The sequence below is a fragment of the Poecilia latipinna genome, unplaced genomic scaffold, assembly GCF_001443285.1.
Source record: "Poecilia latipinna isolate Pla-1442-1.1 unplaced genomic scaffold, P_latipinna-1.0 Scaffold66, whole genome shotgun sequence".
NCBI classification, from domain to species: domain Eukaryota; kingdom Metazoa; phylum Chordata; class Actinopteri; order Cyprinodontiformes; family Poeciliidae; genus Poecilia; species Poecilia latipinna.
In genome coordinates this window covers 163,315-180,908 of record NW_015112682.1, presented here as the reverse complement: position 1 = coordinate 180,908, position 17,594 = coordinate 163,315, and the positions used below count along the sequence as shown (strand labels likewise).

Genomic DNA, 17,594 nt, shown 5'->3' with positions numbered 1-17,594 from the left:
ATCTGTTTTGAATAAAGAAACAGGGTAGAGAGAAAGTTTGCCTAGTATAATCCACAGTATATACTAAAGTAAACAATTTATTATGCATCTAGATAACTGTAAATCCAAAAAAAATCTTCTGCTAATCCTTTTTGCATTAATCCAGTTCACTACGTAATCCTCTGGGGTCATTTTGTTTAATGAAAATAAAACAAATTAAAACCCTTAAAAAAATACAACTGTAAATACTTTGCTGCTTTTTGTTTTATACCAGAGCAATGCATTTCCTGTAGGGTAACAAAACAGTGTGTTTTCTGTCATTTCATTTCTTTTACAATGCTACTGTTTTTAATAACCTGAAAGTTACTCAGATGTATGAAGGTGATTACTGTCTGATATAACATTGAACTGCCAGCAGTTGCAGCTCTGCACACACCCACCTGGGGATGAAAACGGGCCACAACAAGGGAATCTGAATTGATCAAAGGTCGTGTCGTTTGGTTGCTGATGTGACTGATGTTCCCTCTGCTGCAGCCCCAGTTCAATGTGAAGCAGTCAGCAGGTTGCTAATCCCCCTCTGTTCTTCCCGGTTGTGTGTATTGTTGAGCGTTTAACTAACCACTTCTGTCTGCTTTCTGTCGCAAAGGCCCGTGGGCTTCCCTCCATGAGTTATAACACCTTTTCAACAAGGAGTCGTTAACACGATTCGTATATGTGGGAATTGCTGACTGGACCACGACTTGTCCTGCAATCAATAGATAGAAGGTTTTTTTATTATGAATAGCTTATCGGTAATCAATACCAAGTAATAGTCAGAAGGCTCAAAATGAGTCTGAAAAGCTTTTAAGTCTTGGTGATTAAATAGTGATTTGTTTTATTCAAATATCTATTCTATTTATAAAGTTTCTTCAAACATTGGCACATTGTTTAAATTATATAAGAAACACATAGGAATTAGAAACCATCTTACCTCTGTTTGTGTGTGATATACATTAATAGATGATTTTAAAATAAGAAACCTTGTATGTAACAATAACACATAAAAAAGCAAAGCTGCTACACAATCTATACGAATCAGCTCTAACAACATATATAATAATCAGATCCAGAAAAGATAACTTACAAACTGGCGAAGGTCGTTATCCACACAGTTAAAAACACTGCATACGTACATTAAACAGGAAATTCAGGGGGAAAAAACAACATAATTTTGCTTATCTCATCACTCAAAACATTTGATAAAGTTCCATCAAGTCTAAGACTGATGTTGGTTTGATACATTTGAAAAATATATCAATTCACCAAAATTTTATTTTGCTTAATGTCTAACAGAACCATAAACATTTTATGAATCCATGCAGGAAAGGTTACGTGTTCCAGTTTTTTGAGACAAAATATTTCTTTGCATCAGCTTTGTGATCAATTGTTTGATTTTTCAAATCTGGGATCTTTCAACTGGACATTTATAAGCATCTCAACAAACTCTCATCTTATAACTACTAACTCAGCCATAACCCATTCTAAGGTTATTTACCTAAATTCCCTCAAACCATTTCAGTTTGCATAAGAAGCACATTGTCACTGAGTCTGATGAACTATTTTCTTTTTCAAAATGTTTGTAAATGATTGCAAATTAAATCAAGTTGTGATCAAAGTGTTATTTGTCATCATTAGTTAAATGTTGGGATGCACTCCAACTGTGATTAAAAGATTTTTATCTTATGATCTCAGGTGTGAAAGCCAAATTGCAAATAAATGGGCAGTCACCAAACACAAACAAGAAGCTTATACACTCTGCATTTATTTTTGAGCAACGTAAATGCTGAGGGAACTCATCTACACATTTATCTCTATTGGTAAACAATATTATTTTTCATTAGAAGAACTGCATTTTGTTAGACAACAGAAAATGATTGGCATTGAAATATACAAATTAGAACATAGTTATTAGAATTGTCATTTTTCTAAATAGATTTTAGGAAAAAGCAGAAGAAAGTTGTGTTTGTTTCCATTAAAAAGCTTAAAGAATAAAGATGTAAAGATGACTTGAGAGTTATGAGAAAACACCTTGATTGTCATATCTGATGTTTCAGGTGCAAGCATTCTGGGGTATATGAATAACTTCTCTGTTTTTATTTTCCAACATTTCAGGAATTTCTCTCATCAGCTTGGTGTGATAGTTAGTTTTTTTTTATTTTTTTTTTTTTTATTTCTCTTGTTTAAAGCCTTGTGGCTGTGCGGCGAACTGAGACCGTCCGTGAATTTTAGTGGTTTTTGTTCACATTCCACCCCTGCATGCTTACTGAATACAGAGTATCCCACTGTGTGTGGGCGCATGTCTGCGGTTGCATTCTGAATACCAAGAATTAATCACTGTATTCTTAAGGAGTGTGTGCATGTGTTAAGTATCTGTCTGTTTGTCCTTGAGTTTGATTCTGAATCCAGATTGAGTTAGGTAGTGACTAATGGCGTGTCCATTGTTGGCTATCCACCCAACTTCTTCCTAGCCTGTCTGACTGATGGGAGGGAAACACACTCCTGCTGAATAAAACATGAATTCAGATCACTGTCAACACACACAAGCCACACAGGCAGGACGACATGACAGATGTGTGTGTGTTAGAGGCAGTAACAGCTCCTTCATGAGTTTACATCAGACACATCAGTTATTTTTGGCACAAGATGTTTATATTTGTGTCTTTCTTCTTATTTTTTGCAAAAATTAATTCAGCCTTTTTTCTCAACGGCTAACAAATTTGCCAAACAGCCTTCTTACTTTCATTGCAATCAGAATTTTCTACATATGTTCGGAGAATTTTTTGTTCATATTTTGGCATTTGATGTGCGCAGTGGATCTCACAACTGTAGACATGCCGATTAAAATTATATTTTTTTTCGTCATGTAAAAATTAGACACATCAAATAATAATAAAAAATCAAGTAAAATTTGATAACTCATTAATATTTTTTTATGACTTGCAATGTGAGAGCTCAGCTGAAAAAAATCCAATCTCTTGAAATTGCGGGGCTGTTGCTGAAGGAAGGATACCAAGGAAGACACTGATTATAATTAACCAACTTCTTCATGACTCTTTTCTTTATTTTCATTCATTTCATTACAATTTCCACAAACTTTAGCATCTCAGATACATTTGAGTTCATCAAAGTCAATCATGGAGCTACTAGCCAACTACAAACTCACTAGCAAGCAGGATATGAATGCAAAGTACTTGAAATATGACATCCAACAAAATATTGCATCCGAGAAGTCATTTACAATTGTACTATTGTAAATGAAAAATGTAAAACAATATCATGGTAATTTAGATAAAGAGAAAAAAATGAAATAATGATAGAATAGAAGAAAAGTTATGGAACTGAATTTGGTTCTTAAAATTCAGTAAGTACAATATAACATAAAAATTTATATTAAGTGTCTCTTTCTTTCAAAAGTGCACTTGCACTGTACGACTGTCTGCAACTGATTAATGAATTATCCCCACAAAGATTAAGGAGAAGCTAATTACTGTGTTGGCATGGAGGAGTAACGTTATCACAGACAATGGCTACTTTGGCAATTCATTTCATTTAAATTCACTTTCACAGGAATTTTTTATTAAAAAAATGATAATAAGGAATATTGCATGTCTCATTTCTGATACGACTTTCAATGAGAAGATGATCTGTTTTATAAATTATACGACTAATCTGATGAAATGCATATAATATCAGCTCTCTTATGCTTAGACTTCACGCATTCTTCTGAGAACAAAGATTTCTGACAGAATAAAAAAAATCAGCTTAGTAAAATCAACACACTCACACTCAAAGAAAAGAGAGGCCCAAGCTGAATATTATCATCAGAATAAATCTTTACAGACATACCTGTAGATTAACGAATTATTAACTACATTTTTTAAATGTCAGAGATGACTTTGAGAGTAGTTGCTAATTCACACCTGTCTTCTATGATTCATACTTTCCACCACTAGGAATAACATTAATACACCCACATGTGTTATCAGCCCGGGTCACGTTGTCCTTGAGGCCGACTTTTGTTTTCAGGGTCCTGCTACATGACCTGAGCACAATGAACATTTAACTGCAGCATCTTTTTTAAATGACGACATTAGACCTTACAGCTGAGGACAGGAGCCTCTTTGATTTAAGCAAGAGTGTGTGTGTGCGTGTGTGTGTGTGTGTGTTTGTGCGTGATGCTCCTTGCGTTGCCTGCTGCCTTTGAAGATGGATGCCGGTAAAAATGCTAATTACCCTGGGCCACGAGGCTGGACGCGTGCACAGTTCAAAGGCTGGGCCGGGTGCAGCTGAACCTCAAAGCTGTTAGGCTAAATCTGTTCCGCTCTGAGGCTCTTCAGCTACCGAAGGCCGATGCATCATCACAGACAAACTCTTTCCTTTCATTACATGCACTGTGCATCCACAAAAAGTGGGTATGACTGACTACCTGCGTAAGTGTGGGGGTCTCTGACTGCATGTGTGTTTGTCAGCATAGAAAGAAATGGACGTTCTTCATAGGGAAACAATTTTGCACTCTCTTTTCCTTGCTAGTAATTCCAATCCCCCAGTTCCAAAATGTTATTAGTATATATATGCGATATGGACTTAGAATTTCATCGTGATATTTTGTGGTACTATTAGGGTATTGAGGAAATGATGATAAAAAAGCAATTTATTACTTCTTCTTTAGGTAAATGTGACTGCATAACAGCGTTCATAGCTCCACAAACACAAAAATTACACTTGAAAACATTTGAAATAGGTTTCTTCAGCATACCACTTAAAGAAGTGAGCAACATTAAGCTGCTCACAAATCCTGTGTTTCCATTACAAATGTGAACAAAACTTTAATATTCTGCTAACGTTAGGGAAAAACAAAACTGTTTTTGCAATTGTGGTTTTCCATTGCAAAATGCTATTAAAATCACACGTGAATACGTTTGTTCCCAGGATAAGTCTTCACGTCAAGAGGAGCCAGTTGAGGTGGCTCAGGCATCTGGTCAGGACGCCTCCCTGGTGAGGTGTTCCGGGCACGTCTCACCGGGAGGAGGCCCCGGGGAAGACCCAGGACACGCTGGAGGGACTATGTTTCTCGGCTGGTCTGGGAACGCCTTGGGATTCCCCCGGAGGAGCTGGAACAAGTGGCTGGGGAAAGGGAAGTCTGGGCCTCCCTTCTTAAGCTGCTACCCCCGCGACCCGACCCCGGATAAGGGGAAGAAAATGGATGGATGGATGGATGGATGGATGGATGGATGGATGGATGGACGGATGGACGGACGGATGAGTCACACTTAAACATGTTGCACCATGATCCTCCAACTACTTCTATTTATCCTTTTTTCATGGTTGTAGATCATGTGACTTGTGTGATGCGGAAAAACAGTGTTTCCACTGCATTTTAGCAAAATAAAACAATTTTGATATGGCCGAAAATACGCCTCATCCTTGCACCTCAAGTTTGTAATCGAAAGCGGAGTTTTTTTCAAGATTGATGTTTACATTAATTATATTTTTTCTAAAAATGTCAAATTGAGCAATTATATTGTCAATGGAAATGCGGGTATTTATTAATGTTCTCGTGATTCAAATAGTGGAGAAAAAAGTAAAAATAACATTTGTGATAAATGGTCAGTTTTGGGGGTTTTAAACATCATTAACTGAAATTTACTGAGACAGCTGCAAATCAAAATGATTATTGTGATAAGAAATTGTTCACGATGAATGACAAACAATACAATATCCAGACCTAATTATATCTTATGCAGTCATCTGAGTTTCAGTTGTGGAGAAATCTCCTTGGTATTTATAATGCAGGCACAGAAGGAGTAAATGGCTATGACCCGAAGCTGTGCTGCACTGCAGCAACGGTGCATGCTGGGGGAGGTAACAAAGTATGACAGGTAAATAGAGGTCACTTCCTGAAGGAGGATAACAGGAGAGGAATCAGCGACACACACACCAACCGTGTCCCCTCTGGTGATTTATGCAAGGTGTCGGATTCGCAAGTGTTTGCATTTGAGGGGGATGTTGATGTATCACCCACAAAAGCACAGCTCCAACAAGTTACTGCTGAATGCGTGTTCACTGCTCCTGACAAAATGTGTACTGGCTTGTCTTTGTATGTGTTGGTGTGTGTGCGTGCGTGTGTGACTTCATTGCAAAAAGCGTGTGTGTTACTGGGGACTCTCAACTCTAGACACAGCTTGCTGTGTCATCAATCACTACATAAGAATAATTGCTCCAGTTTGCTTCTGCTGACAGTTTACTGTCTGTAACCGTTTAGGAAAGTCAGACTCGTAGAGCAAGGAACAAGAATAAAACACACAAAAACATACAGTACACACACACACGTAAACATGTTGAAAAAGCAGAAAACAAAATAGCTTGTGCTGCTTTGTCATGTAACTACATGATTTTCCAAGAGTGGAAAAGGCACTTTACAGAAAAATCTTTTCAATTTAATCACACATGACCCCGCCTCTCGCCCAGAACGTTAGCTGGAGGTAGGTACCAGCACCCCTCATGGATGGATGGATGGATGGATGGATGGATGGATGGATGCATTCCAATTGGTCCTAGTATTATTATAATAGTAATATTGTTTTATTACTCATTATTACAATATAAACTGATCCTTGAATTGAGTTAATGAGCTTAAGAAAAAAAGGTTGGTATGAACCATTCAGGATGGTTTAAGCATCGAGAACTATCAAAACAGAACGGCAAACAAAAATCTGTTTCTATGAAGCTTTTGCCATTAAAGGAAAAATGACAACCTTATTCCTGACATTACACAGACTGAAGTAACCATCCTCCTGAAGAGAAAAGGTGTTTCACTGATGTGTCATCATTCTTTTATTTGTCACGATCTGTGGCGGATATTCGGCGGGCTCAAGGCCAGAGATTAATCAGAAAGACCGAAGACAGAGGAGGGAAGCGAGGAGGATAGAGAAGCTGTTGCCATGACATTTTCAATCCTCTGACAGAGCACGGTGCAGGAATTCAGGCTAACTATGGAGAACAGCACCACAGTGTTTCTGATGCTGACGGACAGACATGCAGGAATGCATTCGTTTAATTACACCATAGTTTTACTCCTAGTACACTGAGATCTTCTCTTGGTTCTAGCCTATCTAGTTCAAACTGTACATGTAAATTGTGCTTTTCCTTTCTCTTCCTCAGTTTCTCTCCTCCAACCTGCATCACTTCTTCCTTATCCTCCCCCTGCTGTTTCCTGAGTGGGAGGGCTGGAGGATCACACACCCTCACCATGTCAAACAGTTCAGGGAGACGGAGGAGGCGACGTGCAGCACTGATATAAGTGATTTCATTTGAGGGCGTCCACACTGGCATTAGAGGCTTTTGACACGGCCACAGGTATTAATAACCTAATGAGGGTGTTAAATTGCCGTAGTGTGCTTGGCTAACACGATGTGTGTCTTCCGGAAAGGTCTGGACCGAGTGAGGCTCATCAGATGTGCACAGTGAAGACACCACAAGCTGGCAGTGACAGAAAGACGGAGTAAAAGCAGAGATGATGGTTGATTATCTCCACAGATCTGCAGTAACGTCTTATCAGAGCACACCTGAGTCTGAGCTACTGTAAGGTCACTCCTACAGAAATGGACCTGAGCTGTTCTCACATCCAAAAAGCCAGCAGGATGAAAATCGATCTTTACAACATTTGCTTTGGCTTGGTATCCTTGACTGGGTTGAGCTTATCTACAAGAAGAAAATGTAATCATTTTTTACCTCCATTGACATGTTTATACTTGCAGAACTGCAAACATTTCATAAACTATGGCTGGCCTTTTTCTATAATCCTGATTCAGTAGATTTGCTGCTGAAGACAAATTTTGTTGTTTCTACTTTAAAAACTGTACAAATGCATTGAAATACAAAATCGTCAAACTGGGAATCCTGTGTAATGACAGTTTCTTCAGTCATTTAGAAAGTAAAAGTGCTAAATTTACCCACTTCCACCTTAGCTATACTTCAAAAAGTCATTTTTTACTGTTTTACTGCGTTTCAATAAAAGTTTTCCAGTTGGAGTCAAAGTAATAGCATTCAGTTCATTACTATATATATTATACTGTGCACAATTTTACATTTTGCATATAAATGGGGTAAATGTTATGACCAATGGTTATATTATATGTACTAAGTGTCATTCAATGGTAATCAGCAATGTAATTTAATGAAATTCCCAGTATTGACGTGAAAAACACATTTGGCACAGTTTGGAGACATTTTTGGATAAATGTCTCCAAATGACCTCTCTATCTGGGACATTTCTCAGTAAAACATTTATAAAACACTATATTTTTCAACTGATTGAGTCCAAATTTGGTGAGCTTTTACCCAACATGTAGATTTAAAAGTCTAAACTACTTTTTTGTGTGAAAAATAATATTTTAGTGATGTTTTGCAATATTTATTTATAACAACATTTTGGTGAGGTAAAAAAAATGCTAAATTTATTGTATTTAATTCAGACAGGGTAAAAGCTACAATAGTACTGACACCAGGAAACCATTCTTTGATGTCTTACGTTTACAGAGGTACCAAAAGTTTGCACTTTAATCTGATAACTGTGAGGCTATTAGTGATTTATTTTTGGATGTTTAAAAAAAGCCCTTTTCACCCTTAGGGCTTAAAGGGTTTTAAGAAGTTTGGGGATTTATTTATTGGTAATTTGTAGTTAACATTCCACATCAGGGGAAATTTCTGGCTTAATATTTGAAATTCCACATCTAGGGACTGAGACTTTACCCAAGATTTGAGAATAATGCTTGAAGCTTGCATGCAACTTGGAAACTCTGGCTTGTTCCTCGCTGTTGTTAGTGTTCCCACTATAGCTGTGGTACCATTTTGGGGGAAATAGTTTGTTGAAAGCTCACTTAGACTTTAGATTACAAAAATATACTTCCTTGAAGACACAACATGCAGAAGATTCTTGCAAAAGACTTAAAAGTTAAGATATACCAATTTCTTATCTAGCCATCATTCAATGATATGTTGATTTGTACCTGAAGGTTAAACCTACAGCATTTTTTCTAGGTTTAAACAAAGTGTAACCACATGGTCTAAAAGTGGTACAAACATAGCAATTCATCAGATCCACAAAAAAAGTTGAATATTATTTTTTGCTTTTTCAAACTGCAACTAAACTCACAGCTGTGCATTCTTTGTAAGACACTCAATAATCATATATACATAATCCAGCTAAAAAGAAACACTCCTTTTTTTTAAAAAAAAGTCTTTGTAAAACACACACACACATCATTCTGTATTCACAAGAACTTTGCATTGATTTCCATCCATTTTTCATTCATTATATTACCTACCCTGACTCTTAAACATTACCAGTATGCTTAACCCTAAAGCTAACCTTAGTATAAACCAAACCCCTAACATCACTTCTTATTGGGCCTGGACCTCATAAAGAGCAGAGGTGTCCTTTCCTCACAACATGTGTTGTCTGCAGAATGCGTTTGTTAGATTTACATCCAGACTGAATGCTTTGGAACTGAACATCCAGCTGTAGTTCAGTGAATTGTGTTGTGATTCTCATGATGCATCAGACCCATTCAAAGATTGCACACTTTGTTCTGATCACATAGGCAAGGCATAACAATATGCAATTTTGGATGAGAGCATCAGCTTGATGTTTCCGTGCGGGCTGAGGGTACATACGTGATATTTTCTTTCATCTGCATCATCATCTGCTTTCACAGACACCGTTCTCTCTATCTTTGCTCCATCTCAAAGCTGCTCTATGCTGCAATTTTCAGTTATTGTTGCTTTTTTAAAGCTCATCCATAAATTACATCCTGCGTATCTTTTTCATTTAGCTGCCATCTATTCCGTGTCCCAATCTTCTTGCTCCATGTGTTTTCTCCTCTGTCCTCATTCCTGTCTTGTTCATCATCCCTGTTTTTTAACTTTTCTCCCCTCTCTGCTGTAGCTTTCTGCCTTCCCTCCTTCCTTGTCTGAGCCTCTTCTCGTTCTTTAGCTGCGAAGCTACTGTGACTGCAGTGTGACCTACTTAGCGTTGCCGCTGCGGCTGCTGTTACTGCTGCTGACTGGCATGGTTGAGAGTTGGCAGAGTGACGTCGACACCCATAGAGGCTCCCATGATGAGCGTTGCTAATAGAAAATCAGCACACTCAAAAATAAACTGGCAAAATAAGATTTGCTCATATTACACCTTTGTGGTCCCTCATGTAAAAAAAATCTGATATACTCCTACATGTAGCTGTACCAGCATAATTGTTCCATCCTAGAGATATTTCTTTATGCAATTTACACCTTATTATGTCCCTTAATGTAATAATAAGGTAAAGTAGACATTTAGGTTTGCATATTGTAAGATGCTATGACCTGAAAACAGCAATCTGTTAGATGCATTTAGCTTCCATCTGTAGGAAGCAATCTTCATTGTGTGCTCAGTCACACCGGCTGCCTCTTAATGTCAACAGCATGTACCTTTTATTTTCTAAATACAAACCCAAAGAAATGATTTTCAATTTGCTCAGGAGTCTTCAATGAAAGCTTGAGCATTGTTCTTGGAAATGAGCTTTCATGAAGATGAGTTCATTCCACTTCAAATGGAAGTGAAGAGCAAAAAACGGGTTTCATATTAAAACAAAAGATGCAGTATTGATGATGTGAGCTGCAGCATTTTTAACGTGTAAAACCTTAGCACACAATGAATGTCAAGGAGTTGGTGTTCATCAGCTCTGTCTTTAGCATATTATATGACGCTGCCACCCATCTGATATCCACCAATATATCTTCTGTATTAAAGAAATGAAAAACTCCTGATGCTCACTTCAAAATAGATTATATGGCTGAATGAGTCCAGAGCACAACTTTTCATTGGCTATTTTCCAGTTGTCATACTGTGGACCTCGGAGTTATTATCTGGAGTTTGGGACCACTCCATCAACAAATAGCAAAATTTTACAAATATGCCTTAATATACACCAAAAACAACTTAATGCCACAATGGAAACTGTCTTAGTAACACAGCAGAAGCCAATACCCACAGTCTTCCTCATTTCTTCTCCTTGGGATACAGCCAATTGTTCAAAATGCACAATTTTTTAAGAATAGTTTGGAGTCATAGAAAAATTCACAAATACTGAATTGTGAATAGGTCCAATGTCTCACATTGTGTTTATACAGGCTGCAGGTTTGAACAACCAGAATGAGGACAGACAGTTCAAACTGTGTATCAAAGTAGCCTAGTGAAAAGGTCTGATTTTTAAAATGCTTCATAGCACTTCCTGTCTCTGGAGGCTGTTTAAAATAAGAAAAGCAATCAGTTTTGTTTCCTTTTTTACAGAAACACTGATGTTAGGGTTTTCTAAGAGGGAAGTTACATACACACTGATTCCTCAGGCACTATTATAATGTGCGGTAAAACATATTTATCTCTACAGATACTAAACTGCCAAACAGACATTGGAGTTCCTCTGTCTGTGTACAACGAAACACACTACCAATGCAAAACTCGGTAACCTACTGCAGGGAAACCCAGCAGCTGTACAAATGACACAAGTGACGTAGATGAGCTGTGTTTTCTCACTGCTGCTCTGCCCCTGTTCTTGTCAGTCACAGTCCACAGCCGTCTGTGTGTCAACTAGTTTTGTTTCAGCAGAAACCTGAACAAACTCTGCAGGTTTGTACCTGTGTATGTGTGTTCATGCATGCGTGTTCGGGATTGTGTAACGCTCTGTGTTTGCAAACCTGGCAGCAAATTCAACTCCCCAGTGAAAAAGTGAAAAAACTGTTTTGCATTTCTCTCTCTCTTCTGCTGTTTGCTGGACGTCAGAATTGCGTAACCTACTCCAGACGTTGCAGTAATCAGCTGGGGCATTATTGACACCTCATCACGCCATGCACAGCCACTTAGTGAACTAAAATATTTTCATGTTTGTTTGGCTTCTTTTTATTATCACAACATTTTCATACAATTGTCCATTTAAAATAACTTTACACAGAGGCTTTTACCGAGCAGTTTAGTGTAATAGCACAACCTGTTTTGGTATTAAATTTTCCATCTAAATAAGGATATTTTAAGAAAAAAAATGCACATTATTTCTCTGTGATGCATTTTTTTGTATTATTATAAATAGGTCTGATTAAATTTAGTAGTCTGCTATGTAAGTAAATAACTACAAATAAGATCGTAGGAGAAGTAAATATGTACATTTACTCCCCAGACTTTGATGTGGGATAGGCATGAGCAAAATAAATACTAAAATTGGCAACTTTTTATACAACTGTGTAACATTTCTGGTAAAAAAAAAAGCTTCTTCCCTACTGATACAAAAAGATGTTAAAGTCACATCCTTATCTCATATGTCTTACTATGCTAATTCTACAAATAAATGTATGTATGCTTGTGTTTTCACACCTGGGAGCAACTGATTTGTTTCCCCAAAGCTCAAATAATATCTGAACTATGACCCCAAATCCCAGAGGAGTGGAAACAGAAACTTCTACGTCTCTCAGCCAGACAAACACTCAAAGAGGAGTGGCAAAAGCAAATGAGGTGGATTAGCAGTGCTTGCCAGCAACTGGTGGTGCCATCCAGTCTTTGTTGCATAGTTTTGTTATTCTCTTTAAATGGATCACCGTGGAGCTCTGAAGTTTACGAGCCCTAAAACACTGACCAATGTTACAATGTTAGTATATGTTACAGTTTTATGGGAAAAGGGTCACATTTTAATTTATAAATTCTTGGCTGTTTTTTTCATTTACACTTTTAAGCCTTTATCCCACAAAACATACAGCAGTTGGAGCGTTCACTCCTAACACTTGTTTTGTTGGTAGCACCAGCAGCTTGGACAGAGCCGGAGAATTAAAGCATTGAAATTTAAAGACCCACACACTTAGAATCAGTGGAAGATAGTGAACTTATTATATAATATGACTGTTGCAGTAAATGCAGCTGTACATTTGTATGTGTTTTTTTCTGTATTTAAGGTTATAAATAAGTTAAACATTATAATGCAAAATACTAAACAGATCAGTATGATTGTCCTGTTTGTGCTAAGTTGAAATGGCAAACACTTCTCATTATGTAGAAGTTCAGCTTATTTGAGCAGATATTATAAAGAATTGCTATTATTTTCATGAGAGCAGCATACATCTTTGCCTCCAGCTCAAACTTCATTCGCTGCTTTCAGTTTCCTCATGCAGGACTGACTGTCACTATCTATCTATACACCCATTACAAAAGGTCCTGCATACAGACCTTCGTTTTCAGTTGTCCAATTAAAATAAGCTAATTAGCATTATGCCATTCCATTAAAAAGATGTTGGCTGTGATACATCATTTTAATGTTTGAAAAGCGTATGGGTGGCAAAAACAGGCCTCTTTTTACCTCAGGCTACATCTCAACTCTAGTGGCATACACAGCTGACGGACAGCTCACACCAACAAGTTGGAGTTTTCTCTACTGTATGTATAATAAAGCAACAGAAAAGTCTGCAAGCTCATTAAAATTAGTTAATACCTCAAGAAAGGTATGACGTACAACTGCAGGATACATTGAAACGTAAAGCCATGTCTCCAAAAATGCTTTTTGACTCAAATAAAGGGCTCAAAGTTTTGCATTATATGACGCTGAAATTAACCCAGGAAAAAAAAAAAAAAAAAAAAACAGAAAGACAAACGAACTGTACTGAAAATGGGGTGGTCCGATGTCCGAGTACCTAGAGAGCTCTCTATTTCAACATCAGGATATCGAGCAGCACAACTCAGATACCGAGTACCTTAGCAGATGGCACAAGTATAGCCTGTTTCAGCATGAGGTAGGAGTGAGCTGAGATGAAAGCTAGACTGCATTTATCGCCACTAGGGAGCCTAATTTCTGTCGATAATAAAGCAGCAGCTCTCTCTAAAAGAAGGATAGTAAGTAAACCGCAGTGATGAGGTATTTTAGGACAAAGGAACGAGCCGAGGGAGACACAGGAGTGAGAATTGATCAAAAACGGCAGGTGAAAAGGAATGCGAAGTCATGTTGCCATAGCAACAAGCCATGCAGACAAGTATAAAGGCTGCGGTTGCGTGCAGCTTCTTCTTTTTTTTTTCTTTTTTAGCATGTTTCCCTAAGAGCTGCTGTTTGACCATCTGAACAGCTTCCGTATGCTTTTGGTGAACAAACAACGTGTCAAGTGCACTGTCCATCTGAATGTGTCATTCCCTATTTACTTATGTGAATGGAGGATCACTTCATCCCTGTTACAGGCGTCTTCTTGCTGCAAAGCCAGACACCATGATTCATTCCAGAATGGATCACAAGAGAAACTTTGCATTTTGTAAGCAAGAAACAATGTTTCTGCCTATATCACTTCTGGAGGCGACTGCCTGCGATACTGAATAATGCAGGTAGGAAGACTGCTGGTTGCCACAGCAGCAGTGAAGCTGCTGGTGAAATAGCTTTACTGCCACAATATGGAATCACTAATATTAGCAATGCCAACTCTACTTCAGACACACAAAGGCGACCCAATTAAAACAACACATAAAGTTTGTTTTCAGTAAATGAGCCTTAAGAGATGGAGGGTCAAGTCAAACATTTTATATTTAGTAATGCCAGAGGCTGCGGGGATGTTTGCATAACATTTTGTTTGATGCCATCTGTGTCTCTGTTTCTGAGTTGAAAGAGGAGCAGCTGAATAAGCAAGGAGCCTGAATTAATATAGAGACTGAGAGGTTCCTAATGAACATTTATATATGTAACATTTAACAGACTTCCAGGTCAGCATGAAAGTGCTAATGTGTACCCCCTGTGTGCCAAAACCCTAAATATGCATCTGATGGCCTCATTCAGTCACACATCGTTTGGCTACCCATGTAGCATCAGGCCTGTCAGGCCTTCAGGCCTGAAACATTCAGAACACAGATTTCTGTTTCATGCGGTTTCCTTTTCTGAAACAGAGCATGACAGTTGGCATATAGTCAAGAAGCAAAACAGCAAGGAATTTTTTTAAAATGTTGTTAGTAAGTGTGCTTAATAAGTTAATTCATTCCCCTTCAGACTCCGTGTTTCAGCAATAACTATCCAGAGGAGTTGCCCCGCCCCCTCGGTGTTATCTCCCACCTCTTCCGCTGAAGGTTAAGGGTACATTCACACCAGCCCTGTTTAGTCCGCTTCAATTGAAGTCCAGTTTGTTTGCCTAGAAAGTCTGGTTTGCATAATTTGTATGCAAATGATGTTAGGGTGAAGTGAAGACCGCTCCAAAATCAGGAAGGGGACTACAGTGCAGGGCATTGTGGATCAATACAACTAAAACAAACACACTAATCCAACGCTACAGGGAGAAATGGATCTTGTTCTTTTACCAAAAACAAACAAAAAATCTTGAAACCCCTAAAATCTGACTCTGCTCCATTTTTGTTTACATTTTGTGAAAAAGAAAGTTGTGCTCATGTCTTCTTCAGTAGCTTGTTGTGTCATGCTAGTCCAGGTGTGTTAAGCTGGAGACTGAATGCTAACCAGCAAAGCAAAAATGTTATTCCAACTTCCAGCTAATATCAGCTTATAATACTCACAATGCAACTTAGAGAAAAATTCTAAAGCTTTTAGAAATACAACTTTATAATATTCAGTGCAATGAACAAGTTTAATTAAAAACTGCTGATAAATTTGTTTATATCTGTTCCTAAATGATCAAAATGAAAGAAACTGAAGGTAATTCATTGTTATGAGTCCATAAAACAGGTGACTAATTTTAAATAGTGACTGCCATTCTCACCTGAGTTCTCACATTTATGTATATCAAAATTAAATGGTAAATAAATATAAGCATCATAAATGTAATGGTCCTTATTTTAGTTCTTCTATTTTAAATAAAATTAATCCGACCATATTTAAAAAAACAATAATAATCCTTCATTTGCCGGTTTTGTGACACTATTATTCTGTGGTTCAGAGGAAGCAGACCCAGACACCATGATAATCATCATTCCTTAATGTTTTAAGCTTTCATTTAAATATACCAAAAAAGTTTAAAATTGGGAAAAAAGATGCCCACAGAAAAAAAGCCCCATAAAAAGTCCTGCATCTGATTAGATCTACAGCACATTTTTTTATTAGTGTGATGATTGAGCGAGCTGACCTGGCAGCCATCTTGTTTGGAGACATCTGCAGAGGAATCCTTTGATGTAGCTGAGCACCACCACACACCACCCTCACCATGATCCCCCTGTTTCCTCCGTTTCCGTGCTTTATGCCTCCTAACTATCAAAGGCTCCTTCAGTTCCTCCCGTTGGGCTATCAACCATAATAACATTAAGTGAACCAGCAGGGATCAAATCCACGAGGAGTCCTTACCAAAGCCGGGATAAGGGGATAGGATTAGAACAAATGATGGAGTATGAGCTGATCGAACTGAACTGAAAACATTAAAACAACACATAACTCAAAACAACTGAAACTGCTACGGCTCCTGGCTGAATTGGCAGCATTAAGTTTTTAAAAGCTTAGCCCAGCCGTGATAAAGAGCATCTGATCCAAGGTCAGGGCTTGACCAGTAAGATGACCAATCTAGAAAGCAGCTGAGGAATAGGATGATGAGGGGATTAGGACGTGTTGGCTTTCGTAATCTACGCTTCCTGGATGAAAAACACAGAGGAAAGGGAAGGAAAAGAAAGGAAGAAGGCGATGCATTGCAAAAGAGGATGGCTCAGCAGTGTGTGAGAAGAGGTCCAGGGATTACTGCATGGGGGTCAGAGACGGCTCGCTTTTAGACCGGTTCATACATGAACAAATCACTTCCTCTAAGACGTGAACAGGGGAGTGACTGGAGAAAGAGTTTAGAGCAAGAATATCCTTTTCACAGCTTATCAGAAATAAAAAATGAAGGGCTTAAGGATAAAACAACCTATAAAACATCAGCATGCATTTCTTGAATTATTAATTAAATGTATAATTATAGATTCAAAGAAAAGGCTCCAAAAAAAGACAGATTTATTGTTAATTTTTAATTTGAAGTACTTGGATACATTATGACTTAACTTCATAGTTTGAGTGACTCAACTTTTACCTTTCAAACAGAAACTTCAGTGCCCCTATAAAACACATCATGTCAGACAGATTCTACTGATATCGGCTCTGTTTCTGGCACAAGTCTCTTTTTGTTCTAAATTAGAAATACTGGACAAATTAATTGATCAAACTGTCTGAATTAATTGATGGTTTGTCTCTAAAATAAACTGCAAACTAGTTTAAAAACTGGATTATGAGGAAAAAAAATTGTATTTGCTATTTTCCTAAAAAGCATGATTTGTCTGATCTGGCTACAATTGGATATTTTAACTTGGTCATCAAGCCAGCATGACAGAAACTGGGTATTGCTGCAGACCAGTCAGTGTCATTTGAAGGTCAAGTAAAACGACTGGTCAGAAAAACTTTTGATCATTGGAGAAATGTTTGTAAACTAAGGAAACATAAATGTAATGAATTAACGTTTTCCCCGACATTTTTCTTTAAACATGCTTTTTGTAAAGATTTTCAATGTATTTGCATCATCTACCGCCAAACTGAATGATAGTGTTGAGCTTTAGTATTAGTGGAACT

The 17,594-nt window shown here is 37.7% G+C and overlaps 1 protein-coding gene across 3 annotated transcripts in view; it reads right to left on the bottom strand.

Moving 5' to 3' along the window:
• The window catches only part of LOC106964345 (solute carrier family 12 member 5-like), a 186,162-nt gene that overhangs the window by 77,466 nt on the left and 91,102 nt on the right, over positions 1–17,594 (bottom strand). The gene's annotated exons all lie outside the window — the stretch shown is intronic.